The sequence below is a fragment of the Camellia sinensis genome, chromosome 10 (assembly GCF_055761805.1).
Source record: "Camellia sinensis isolate YWXY chromosome 10, ASM5576180v1, whole genome shotgun sequence".
NCBI lineage: Eukaryota > Viridiplantae > Streptophyta > Magnoliopsida > Ericales > Theaceae > Camellia > Camellia sinensis.
The window spans coordinates 132,616,267-132,629,244 of record NC_138970.1 but is presented as its reverse complement, the minus strand read 5'-3'; positions in this window follow the sequence as shown (position 1 = coordinate 132,629,244).

Here is a 12,978-nt window from a genome sequence, read left to right as displayed (position 1 = left end):
TCCTGGAACTTACTGAAGTTGAAACAAACTCAGATACCCGACATTTTCCTCTTTTGCTTTTGCTTTTGCTTTGCTGTCCGGAACCATATATAGCTTCAGATAGGTCCTGGTTCTACTGTTCTGACGTGACCTAGGTTGAACCCTGTGGTTTTATGAAAGAACGAATCTTGTTTTACACAGATGTGGAGAACGGCACGGCACTCGGAGCGCAAACGATTTTATTTTGGAATTGATAAATGAGCTCTTGACCGGGTATCGAGCCTACGACTGAACACAGCAAGACAACTCAACACGGAAATAAAAGGCACACAACCTAAACACCACTCAACAAAGGAAAAACAAAGTAAAACAACCTAAACACATCGAGACACGTTCGGAACGACTCAAAGCAAGAATCGAGACAAACAAAACAAAAGACACGACACACAGACGTGCACAGGGAGCCTGTTTCACCGGGTATTGTTCCCCACCCTCTCTCATTTGTGATCCTCACATCACTCGGCCCTCAAGCTCTATTTTTCTGAAAAAGCCATTTTCTCACTTTTTCTCTCATCGCACATCTCTCTATTCTTCAATCTCTCATTTTTCATCCCTCCCCCGGGTGGTTGATGGATGAACAGCAAATTGTGGGCTCATGCCCCTAGCATTCTGCTAGATTCTTCTTTTCCTACGCGCAGCTAGTGAGTTCCTCTCTCAGAGGGGTTGTGCTACAACAGGATGTGTAGCAAATCTACAGCTAACATCGGTTGATGATTCTCTGTCAGGGAGTTTGGACGTGGTTAGACCTGTCCAGATGAGGAAGTGGAATATCTTGCCCCATTCTAGTTCGTGCTTCGCACTTTGCTTGATACCTCGTTGCTTGGAGGATGTGAGAGCTTTCTGTCCTTTTCTACTAACTTCAGTTGTGCCTTCTTCTGGCAAATACGATGCCCTTTCTAGCAAGTAGAGTGCCCTTTCTGGCAAATGCATTGACAACGAGGAAAAGACAGGAAGCTTGACTCAACTGTGCCCTTAGTTCATCAATTTGACCATTTTTTGCTTTGGCTTTCTAAAACAACTTTGATCAAAATGAGAGTTAGATTAACGCGCCTGTTCGATTTTCTGATTTGAAATCATGCAAGTTAGGCTGTGAGCACTGAAAATTTTCTCTTTTTGGGGTCCAAGAAATGATCTAGTTTTTGGAAAAGATAGAACAATTTTCAAGAAAATTAGTCAACTTCAGTAAAAATTCTCAAAAACTATTTTTGCAAACGGCCAATGCTTAACAAGCACGGAACCTACTCTTGAGACGCACAACCTCGGATTAGGAGGAAAATTGCCCCTTGCTCGAAGAGAGCTGCATGGCAACGGAAAGTTGCCCCTTGTTTGAATGGCACCGCAGCGCATTGAATGGCAACGGAAAGTTGCCCCTTATTTGAATGGCACCGCAGCGCATTGAATGGCAACGGAAAGTTGCCACTTGTTTGAATGACACCGCGGTGCATTGAATGGCAACGGAAAGTTGCCCCTTGTCTGAATGGCACCGTAGTGTATTGTAATCAGCCCTCAGAGCGATGATTGCAACCGAACTCCTGGATACAGAAAAGAGAAAGATGACCAGAACCATCGCATGGACACAATCGAATTGTTTTACGGCTGGACTTCAGAATGAAGTTGCCTACGTATCCCAAAGATGGGAATCAAGCCTTACGTAGTTCGGGGTTAAGGTACACTCGGGTATTAACCTCTCCTTTTTAGGCTCTAACTTTTGCCAAGGCGCCCGTTGCGGGTTTTCGACCTTGCGAGCTTTGTTTTTCTTCTTTTCAATTTTTGTGTTCTTTTCTTTTCATTTCATTTCTTTTTTGATTTTCTTTTTTTGTTCTTTTCTTTGCATCTTTCTTTTCTGTTCTTTTGTTCTTTTCTCTTTTTTTGTTCTCTTTCTTCTTTTCTTGCTCTAACTTTTGCCTGGGCCGCCCTTCCGGGTTTTCGGCCCAGCGAGCCTCTCAAGGGTAAAAGTGTAACAAGTCCATGCCAAATGGTTTTAGGATCTCGAAGCCATCCGTATCCAAGAGAGTGGCTGTTGTATCGATTTGCAGAAGGATCCATCTTCGGCTCTTCGAGCACATCGGACATTTTCCTCCCTAGTTCGAGGGGTGTTTCTGTTCTAGCTTCGCCAGCTTCTTCTGATGAGGTCTGATCTTCTTGATCTGACTTTGGTGCCTCTTGTTCGAGGGCTGTTTCAAATCTAGCCGCACAGGCCTCATATCGCGATTGACTGTTGAACACTCTGAATCCAAGGTCAAGGTTTGAAAGCAAGGGCTCAAGTCTCGAGGCTGAGAGCGATCCTAAGCTGCACAATCTCAAGAGCAATTCTATACAGGTCTTTGCAGGACCGCGCAAAACATTTTTTGAAATCTTTTAAGAAAGCGACCAGTCGCTCGCACTGAAGACAGTGTAGAACCAATCTAGATCAAGCCAGGATCCTTCCTAGTACTCACGCTAACAAGCATGATTTCATTCATTAAGGGCTTAGCATGCCTCTCTTTCTCTCAATTGATCAAATTTTTGCAAAACCCGAGGAATTCCTTCCTCTTCGTTTTCACCGCAGTGTTCAAAAGGTTTTGAAAAACTTAGGTCGATGTAATGAATTCAAGGCACAAAAGAGTAATGAATTCAAGGCACAAAAGAGCAGGTGAGATGCATAGCCGTTTCATTCAAACTTTCTGGCACAATTGGCACAAGGCAGAAGCAAGCACAAAAGCATGAAGAACCACTGCTGTTTTATTCAAATCTGTTGGTACAACTGGCTCCCCGGCAGAAATAGACTCAAAAGAAAGCCAAAAAAAAAGACAAGCTCAAAACAAGCAAGTGATGTCCGAGGTAACACCCTCGAAATCACCAGACTCCAACAAAACAAGACTGACTCGATACAACAAGACAGACCTGACTGACTCAGTATGAAAAGACTGACTCAATACAAAATGACAAGACTGACCGAATACCCAAGTCAGAAACTGGCATTCGCAAATGCTCAAAACAGTGCCTGTCCTTCCCATATTTAGAGTAAATCGAGTACCACCCGCAGCTGGTTCAACCTCTGATCAGATCACATTATCCCCCCACAAATTCACTGATCAAGTGCCGGTAGACTTTGTAGGACTTGGTGCGGCAATGACCCCGTTGTCAAATAGATCTTGTACATCATGGCGCAGATGAAAGCATGACCGGTTTGTTGATGGTAGGCGCAGTACTTAGTCTGATCATGTTTTGCAGGGATAGGATCGAGTAGGGGCCGTTGTTCCAACGGTTTCAGATGCCTTTTCTGGATTAAGACCTCTAGAGCCTTTGACAAAGGCATGTGAAGTGGGGTAAAAACCCTCTTGACTCGAGGTGGGTATTTGGTTCCTTGTGAGCTACTTCCGGATGCACCGGTGAATGGGGTAGCTGTTTTTGATACGGTGGTGGTAACCATGCCCACATCCGAAGATCTTGCAACTGCATCACCACTGGTGGTCGCATTTGAACTGCGGGAAAATGCCCTCCTAGGCTGCTCTTTCTCCTGGTCAAGAAGGCCCTGCTTCATAACGTCCTCAATTTGTACCCCCATCTCATGCAGATCAGAAAAGGTAAGGAAGGGGAGTACAATCATCTTTTGCATCAGTTTTGGCTGGAGATTGCGCATAATCATCCTGATTTGGTCCTTGTTAGTAGGTCTCAGTGTCATCATTGAAGCCTTGGCCCTCCAGCGGGCTACGAAATCAGAAAAACTCTCCTTAGGCTCTTGCCTTGTTGTCTCAAGATCACGGGTTGTGACCTCGATTTGCGTGTTATAGGAGTACTGCGCAACGAAGGCCTCGGCCATTTCATCCCAGTTTCGTTTCACTGAATCCTCCAATTTGGCGTACCAGATGGCCGCAATACCCGACAGGGTCCTGCCAAAAAGGGAAAGCTTCTATAATCTTGTCAAGCCCATCGGGCGCAGAACATCTGAAAACAAACTCAAGTGGACCATGGGATCTCCTGACCCGTCAAAACGGTCGATGTGAGGCATCTTGAACCTGTCCGGCAGTGTCACAGCTGTGTCGGTGTACCCGTCCTCAATGTCCGGGATGGACTTTACCCCCTGGGATTTTTTGAACAACTTTTCAAGCTTGCTTAACTTCAATGCTATATGGTCTACCTCGAACTCAAAGGGAGAATCCGGCAGGTTGATCGATGCTTTAGACAGCTGGTGTAAGATCGGAGGCGGAGCCGGTCCTCTCGAAATATTCGTATCTCCCTGGACATTTGGTGCCTCCCCAGGCGCTGGAGCTCCAGGTGGGGGAGGAGCTTGATGCGAAGCAGATGCTCCGTTTTGCTGTTGCAGCTTGGTGATTAGCTCAGCTTGCTGGGCCATGATCGCAGCCTGCTGTTTGGAAAATTTCGCCTGACGGGCAGTGTCTTGCTGCATGAGTTTCATACTTTCTTGAAGTTAATGCATCATTGCCTCCATCCCTGATGTGTTCTGCTGATCCATCTAACTGACTGGTATCTATCCCTGCAGTAGAAATTGAGATCTCAGCTTGACTGTTCACTGGTGGGGTAGATAAGGGCCACTGATCTGGTAACCGCTGAACTGGTGATTTGTGCCTAACTGGCCCTTTTTACCCTGCCTCTGGTGGAGGAACACTGATTGCCCTTGAACTGAATCTCTGACCTAACAAAGTCTATCAGCACAAGTTCGATGAACCTCGGGGGATATCGGAGCCTTCTGAAGCTATGGTTCCCAGACCACCTAGCAAAAGAGAAAACATGCAGCATCTCAGCTCAACTTCACCAAAACAGATACAAGTGTAGCAGGATGACTGTGCCCTCTACTGAATTCTGCCTCCAAAATTCTGCCTCAAATCTGATACCCTTTGGTAAACCGAATCCCAAGATGTTGAACTGGTGCCCGCAGGCCTGATGCCCAAACTTGTAAACTGATACATGCATTCCTATAGAGACGCACTCTAAAAGCACATAGCAGATAAGTGAGAGCCAAAACACCCCTATGTAGGGGTAGGGTTTCCCTGTCCTATTTTGTCAGGAGCTAGGGCTTCACTACGCATGCAGCGGTTTCAAACAACCTAAATCGGGTAAGCAACCTCTCCTAGTTTGGAATGGTCACTATGGATCCGAATATGCACTAGGTCGAATGGTCGAAAAGGGTGCCCCGGTAAAACCGGGGTTTGTGTTCCCATACTGGCAGAGCCCACAACCGGTCAGCCTTATGGTCATGCCTTGACAAGACAAGCCTCCAGCAAACTGTTCAGGAATAGCAGATGGCAAACACGGTGTCCTAGGCGCACCAATGCACATGCAATGCAAAGAAACACATAAGTGTAGTCAAAAACAGATATCATGAGTTCGAGTCGAGTTCTCTAAATCCCCAGCAAAGTCGCCAGAAACTGTAGACGTCCCCCGAATGCCCCGGGAGGAACGAGCTCCCCCGTTCTGTTCATTTGGGGTTCACTACAGCTCAGGACTCTCAAATTGTCACGGTTCACAATCTGAACCAAAGAGTTCAAATCCGGCAAATCGTTTTGAGAAAACAGATTTTGAAAGAAGTACCAAACATGGACTGCTTTGCCAGATACAGAGTCGCCACCTAAATGTTTTATTTTGGAGAAATTTAGGAAACCCTGACTCGTTTGCCTAAGGCCACGTGTCCGTCATCACCAAAGTTGCCTCGGCTCGGGAACTTGGGTACGATTGGGGAAGGTCATTTCGTGAGCACCCCCGCTCGCCCGATCAACGATCGGCCTCTACTAACCATGATATCTATTTTTGAAAACGTTATGCGTTCTTATTCCGGATATTAGCCTAGATTACTATGTGATGCGCACAGCATACAAGTATAGACTGGATCACCTGAATTGGAACAAAACATTTCATATTTGTTTTTTGAAAGATGGTTTGCTATTCGCAAGTAGGCTTAAAATGCAGATTTTGCCACCCTCAGGTGGGCTTAAGAAAAGATGGTTTTGCCACTATCTAGTGGGTTTAAAACTCACAGTCAATGATTTGTTCCAATTTAAGTAACCCAACCTTCACCCACAGGCATTCAGGCAGTTATATCACATAAGCAAATAGCCTCATGGTAAGTATGCTATTCATGGCAGTCACTCACACGCATGCAAGGATACTAAAGCATAAAACTCACCAGGTACTCCAAGCCAAAAAAGAAGCTAATTAGAAATCTATGCATGATCCTAATTATACAGAAGTGCCTAATGCAACACATGCAAAAATGCAACTATAGCAGGCTCGGTTATTCTAAACATGGCATATGAAATGCTACAGCTAACATGTATTCAATTTGGAATTGAAAATACAATGCAGTTAGTATGATGTGCCGAGCCCGGTGCATGCAATACAGATGAATGATGCAAACATGTTGTCATACTGTATGCTAATTTAAACATGCCCTAATCTAACCATCATAAGCAGGTAAATAAAAGGGAGAAAGACGTGGGGTTGGAAGATATACATCACACGCGCGCACACTTATTACAATTACGCCCTCGTGCAGAGAGTCCGAATAAATAGTACAGTCCAAATAATACAGTCCAAATATATACAAAAATCCTAATTAATTTACAAATTAATCTAGGAAAGCTATAAACTTGCATGCAAGCCAGGGACTGCCTTGACTCTGATGAATGATGTATGTCTGGGCTGCCTTGCGCGAAAATCCACTGGGATGCCCCAATTAGCCTCTGTTTTGCAATGATTCTTGGGAAGCACGCCAAGCTCCGGAAGGTTGCTAATTCTTGATATGCTGCAACAGAGAGCAGGAAAGGGGCATAGCAATGTATTTTCACAGATGTATGCATGTCTCGATCCTCGTGCCACCAATCACGCATATCGATGCATGATGGCCGAGGAGTCGATTTGCATTACTCAATATAGAATGAATGCACATGAAAACTCAACTAAAACCTAACTCCATCATGGATAATCCGGAGTGTCGGTGACTGGGAATTGAGACACGTTCCGTCACTCGGAGTACGAAACGTACCTCGTTTCCCGGGCTCGGGGTAACCCCTATCCCAAGCACGATGCAATATGCATGAAATGCAACTAAGATACAACCTAGCATGCGCAATGCTATGAAATGGCATACACGATGCACGAGGTAACATGGCATACACAATGCGCTAACATGCAACCTAGCATACACAATGCTATGAAATGAAATGGCATACACAATGCACAAATGGACTTACACCAACATAAGTGGACCTCAGCCACACTCACACAGGAGGCCATTAGATGAAAACAAGACAACTCGAAATGCGTGCACGCGTGCACGCAAACCGAGGACCGACCCTCAGGCACCGAAATGCCACTCTAATGAGACATGGCAAAGACATGGAATATGATATGCAAACATGAAAAAATCAGTAGCAAAATGAGGGGCAAAACAGCCCCGAAACAAGGCGAAATGACACCCGATGCATGGAATTTCTCCCGAAATGCAAAACTAGGTACATGAAATGGCTTACAGCTATACAAAGCATGCATTATTTGATCATGACATGTGAAGAAAGATTCAAGGAAGCCCCAAAACAAGCATGTTTACAGTTCTAAGCGAGGCCAAACAGCAAACACAAAAAGGGCAAAACTAGCATGCAAAAATAGCCCTAAATGTGAGATAAAGAAGCAACTCACAGCTTCTGACCCCAAACAGATTAGGGCCCTTCAACAATGCTGAAGAGGGGCCCAAAATATGATGTTTTACAGTTTATGGAAAACCACAAAAACCAACACAGGTATGGCTAAGCTCTCATGCAAGAAAAGGGCCAAAAGATGGACAAAGAAGCAAGTAGTGGTTGCTGGCCTTAAACACAAAGGGGCCCTTCAACAATGTTGAAGAGGGGCCAAAAATAATGCACTTTACAGTTGATGGCCGGACCCAAAACAGTATGCAAGAATGCTCAAAATGCTATGCAAAATAAGGCCAAAAATAAGGATATAACACAAAGTATATAAAAGATGCCTCAAACCATGAAAGACCCTTAATGAAACATGAAGAGGGGGTCAAAATAAGACTTTTTTCAGTTCTGAAAAGAGACCAAAAACAGAAGCATCCGAGGCTAACAAATCATGCAAAAAAATGGCCAAAAGAGAGATATAATGGCAAGTAGTAAATGGAGGCCACAAACAGCAATTAGCCCTTCAACAATCTTGAAGAAGGGCTCAAAATAAGCAACTCTTCAATTTATGATATGCCTCAAAACAGATTATACATAAGCCTAAAATACTACGCAAGAAATAGGCATACAAGAGGGATAATGAAGCAAGTGCAAGATGGGGACCTCAAATGACAAAAGCCCCTTAATGAAACATGAAATAGAGCTAGAAAAAACACTAATTTCAGTTATGGCCGGAGCTCAGATATACAAGAAAGAGAGGCTAAGAAATGTTGCAAAAAATGAGCTAGAAAGAGGGAAATGGTAACTCACCCTTGTAGACCAATCTTTAGCAACTTCTTGGACCAAATTTGCTGCCTCCTAGCCTCTGAGAAGACCTCCAAGCTGCTGGAAATGGAAGTGGTGGTGTGGTGCTAGGTGATGGTGTGTAAAAATGGTTAAGAACTTAAGAGGTTTTGAGGTTTAGAGTAGAGAGAGAGAGAGAGAAATTTAATGAGAGAGCTCAAAATCAAAATTTTTTAACCCCCCAACACAGCTGGGAGCTGCTGGTTTTATAAGCAAAAGAGTTGGAAAAGAGGGGGAAAAAAGGGGGGGGAAAACAATTCAAGTTTCCCCTCAAAAAAGGTCAAAAAGTGGGATATAAAGGCAAGTGGTAGCTGCTGGACCCAAATGGCCGAGAGCCCTTCAACAAAGTTGAATAGGGGCTCAAAACAAGACACTTTGTAGCTTATGACCAAGTCCGAAATAGCTCACAAGTAAGCCTAAAAGAGCGTTAAAGAAGCAAGTGATAGGAGGAGATCTCAAACAGAAAAAGGTCCTTAATCAAACATGAAAAGGACCTCAAAATATGACTATCTCAAGTTCAGGTCGGAGCCCAAAAATGTAGAATGAAGGTTCGGGAGCCAAAATACGCAGTTCGGGGCCCCCAAAGTGGGCTGTTAGGCACCGGAAGTTGTGTCCAACCACAAAGTTGGTCTCTCGGACCGCAGTGTCCCTCAAAAGGGAGTAAATAAGATGCATGCCAAAAACTGGAGCAAACGGAGGTGGTTAAACGGTCCCGAACCGAGGCACACGGCCAACGGCTCCGAAAAATCGGAAACCGGACTCCAAACGGGCAAAACGGCCTACGACCACGAAACGTAGCCTACGGCCACTGAGAGATGATCTACGAGACCTCTCCCTCCCTTCGGGAAGAGAAAACAGAGAAAACGGAGCCTAGTTCGCAAACCGAGGCAACAAAAGAGTCTAGAAGTCCGGAGGCAAGGCTCGCAGCTGAGACTCTGAAACTTCTGAACGAGCACAATATGCAATATCACCGAGCGCTCAACTGGTGACGTCTGAGTCTCAAGGTCGGTCAAAAATGGGGTGTCTACAATAGGCTGGGAAATCAGCCATTTCATTTCATCCACAAAATTTAGAAGCATTCCTACAAGTATCTCTCTCTCTCTCTCCCTCTTGATTTTGAGTTTTCGATTAAGTGTTTCTTTAAGCAATTTATGTTTTTCTTACTGGTAGTCAAGTTCTACAGATTTGATTATTAGTGTCTTGATTTTCTTGATTATATCAAAAGGATTTTGATCTATTATCGTCAGTGCAGACGCCGATAGACTTGATCTTTAGATCAGGCTTCATTGTATCCTGGAAGCAAATTTGTTGTAACCCTTTGTATACCTTTTTGTGGGTGCAAATATTGTCTTTAGGAAAGTGACTTAGTAACGTGACTCGAAGTATCAAATTTTTGTTCTATATAGACAAGTTCATCGCCAAGTTTTGAAGACCTGAAGACCACCAACTGAAGAATTTAAGACGAATTGTTCCAACAATCTAAACACAATATCTAGATATGGCAATGTCTATTTAGAAAATGACTCAAGATTTCAAGAAGCTTGACCGTTTTGAAGGAGGAAATTTCCAACGCTAGCAAAAGAAGATGCACTTTTTGCTCACCACTCTCAAAATGATTTATGTGCTAACTACCCCCTATATAAACCAACTATTCCTTTATTTTCAAAGAATCCTATATAAATATAAACAAATTGTCTTCATTCTTATTAAAAAAAAGTCATCACACTATTTTTTATATTGATGATAATTGAAGAACAAAAAATAATTACTCTTTCTTATTTCTTGTGTGTTATTCTATATTGTATACATAATATTTACAATTATCCATATGGATCAAATCACAGTAAATAATTTTGGTTGAATCTTAAAATTGTATGCATTCTTTCAAATCTAGACAGAGGAAGCGCATGCGCTATCTTCATACATTTTCTTTTTATTTAAATTATATTTTATGAAGTGTAATATTTTACATGATACTTTAATAACCAATGTATGATATTAAAATTCTAAACAAAACCACTTGCGTTGGTTTTATTTTTTAAATCTATTTTTCACTTTTTGATTTTTCATATTTTCTCAATTTTGGTGATTAAAGATACTGAAATTTCTTCATACTTTATATTTAAATTATACTTTTACATGAAAATTTAATATCTAATAATCTAAATAGAATTTAAAAAAAAACTATTAGCAAAAGAAAATTATAAATTCAAACATGTACCAATTTTTTATTATTTATATTTTTGTTATTATTATTTAATATTAATAAAAAAATTCAAAAAAATACACAATAAATTATTTTGTACGTGTATTTAGATCAAGTGAATCTAAATTTAAAAGTAAAATTAAAAAATAAAAAAATTATTAAATTAAGTGAATCTAAAAAGAAAATAAAAAAGAGTTATGAAAAAAAACAGTGTCAAATACAAAAAAAATAAAAATAAAATCAAAATCAAAATATTCAAAACAAAAGTTTGAAAAAATAAATCAAATCAAGCACTATAAACTTCTCTTTTTTTAAAATCTTTTTTCACTAATCTCTAATTTTACACAAATTATTCACAAATTCCTTTCGATTTTTATGTGAATTAGTAATGTAATTAAAAAATAGTGCATACGCACAAAAATGTAACACTAAGGGCATCTTCAATGGCTCACCAGATTTTTCATCAAATTTGAGTAAAAAAAGATGATTTCCTCTATTTGATATCGCTTGCTCCAATAGAGTAATTTAACTTAGCATCAAACCACTGGTCGACCGGACAGACGATTGGCCAATCGACCAGTCAATGTAAAAAATGAAAAACCTGGTTCTAAACAATTGGGGCTGTTGTGTTGTGTTTGGAAGCTTTCAATACAAACACCATCTCACACCCACTGTTCTTTTTCCCAAATCTCGCTCTCTCTCTCTCCTTCTTCCAAACAAATTTTCTTTGGAATTTTCTGTCAAAATCTCTCTCCCAACGGTCTGGTCGACAACGAAGCTTTAGCGACTCTGTGTTTGCATCAAACAGAGTGTTATTATCTCACTCACTCTGTTTCTCTTTTCATAATCCCTTTACAGACAAACCATTTTTACCATACTAGCATCAACTCCTTTCTTATCTCTCTTCACTACATCAAACTTGAGTGAAAATTTATAGAATTAAGAAGAAAGATTCAGTTTTGGTTTATCGATTTCGGATTTGATGGAGTTTCTGCTTCTGGGGTTTTGATTATATATCATTACGAAGACTTATATTTGTTTGCTTGGTTGATTTTTGATCTCTTCTTCAGCTTTGCTACTGAGGTATACTGTTGATTTTTTTTTTTTTTTTTTTTTTTGGGCTTTTTTGGGGTTGACCTAAAATTTTCACAAAATTTTGCTTGAGGTGGTCATCCAGGAGAACATCTGGCCGGTCGTCCGGTGGGTCATACTCAACTGTTATACACAGGAAATTGCTGAAAGGTACAAGACATCTTCAGTTTCGTGAAAATTTTGGGGCGTTCTCAATTTGATACCGCTTTGGTGAAACTATTGGAGCACAAAAAGTACATCTTTTCACCAAATTTGAATTTGATGATGGATTTGGTGAACCATTGAAGATGGCCTAAACATTTACATTATGATCAATTATGTAATTATGAATAATTAACTTCTTATTGTTATCTATATTATATTATACAAAAGATTTCACATATTATTTTTGTGATATCTTGTATATGTCAATATCTATATATATAAAAATATAAATGTAAATTTATATATGTTACTATATTCATACTTTGTTAATCTTCAATTCTATATTACTATCGGATACTTTAATTTTCTAACATGTATTGCTTTAGTAATATAGCTATATTTGCTTGGAAAAAATTGTAGAATTGTGTGTTGTTGTCCTATCAACTTATATTCAATACACATATACATGTCATATAAATAAGTGTCCATAACAAACACTTTCAATAACAAACCAAGACTTTGTAAAACACCTCCATCATGACATTAATTGTACTTTTTTTCCCCTTATAGAAAAAATCGCATTATTAAGGAAAAATGAATTTTAAAATTCATAATAATATGATATCATCTCAAATTTTTACTTATCAAAATATTTTTATTACAATGAGTTATAATGGTGAGTAAGAAAAAAATAAGAAGATAGTGAAAGAAAAATTACAAAAGATCTATTGCAACATGTTCTGAAAGTAAAGTTAGATGAGCTGAAGTAGGAATTTATCTTATCTATTATGAAATTCAAGAAAAATAATGTACCTTATGCACACATTAGTTAATTTATAAAGAAAAAAAAATCAAATGATATTCAAACATTATCGCAAAAACTCAATGATGTAGAAAGTAAGTACATCAAATAAAAAGTTTCGATCAATTTTTGTTATATGCTAATTACTTGAAGATGACATAATAAATTATGTAACTTGATAGTTTTATGAAAGTGATGAACCTACAAACACTTATTAGTATGGATCTATAAAT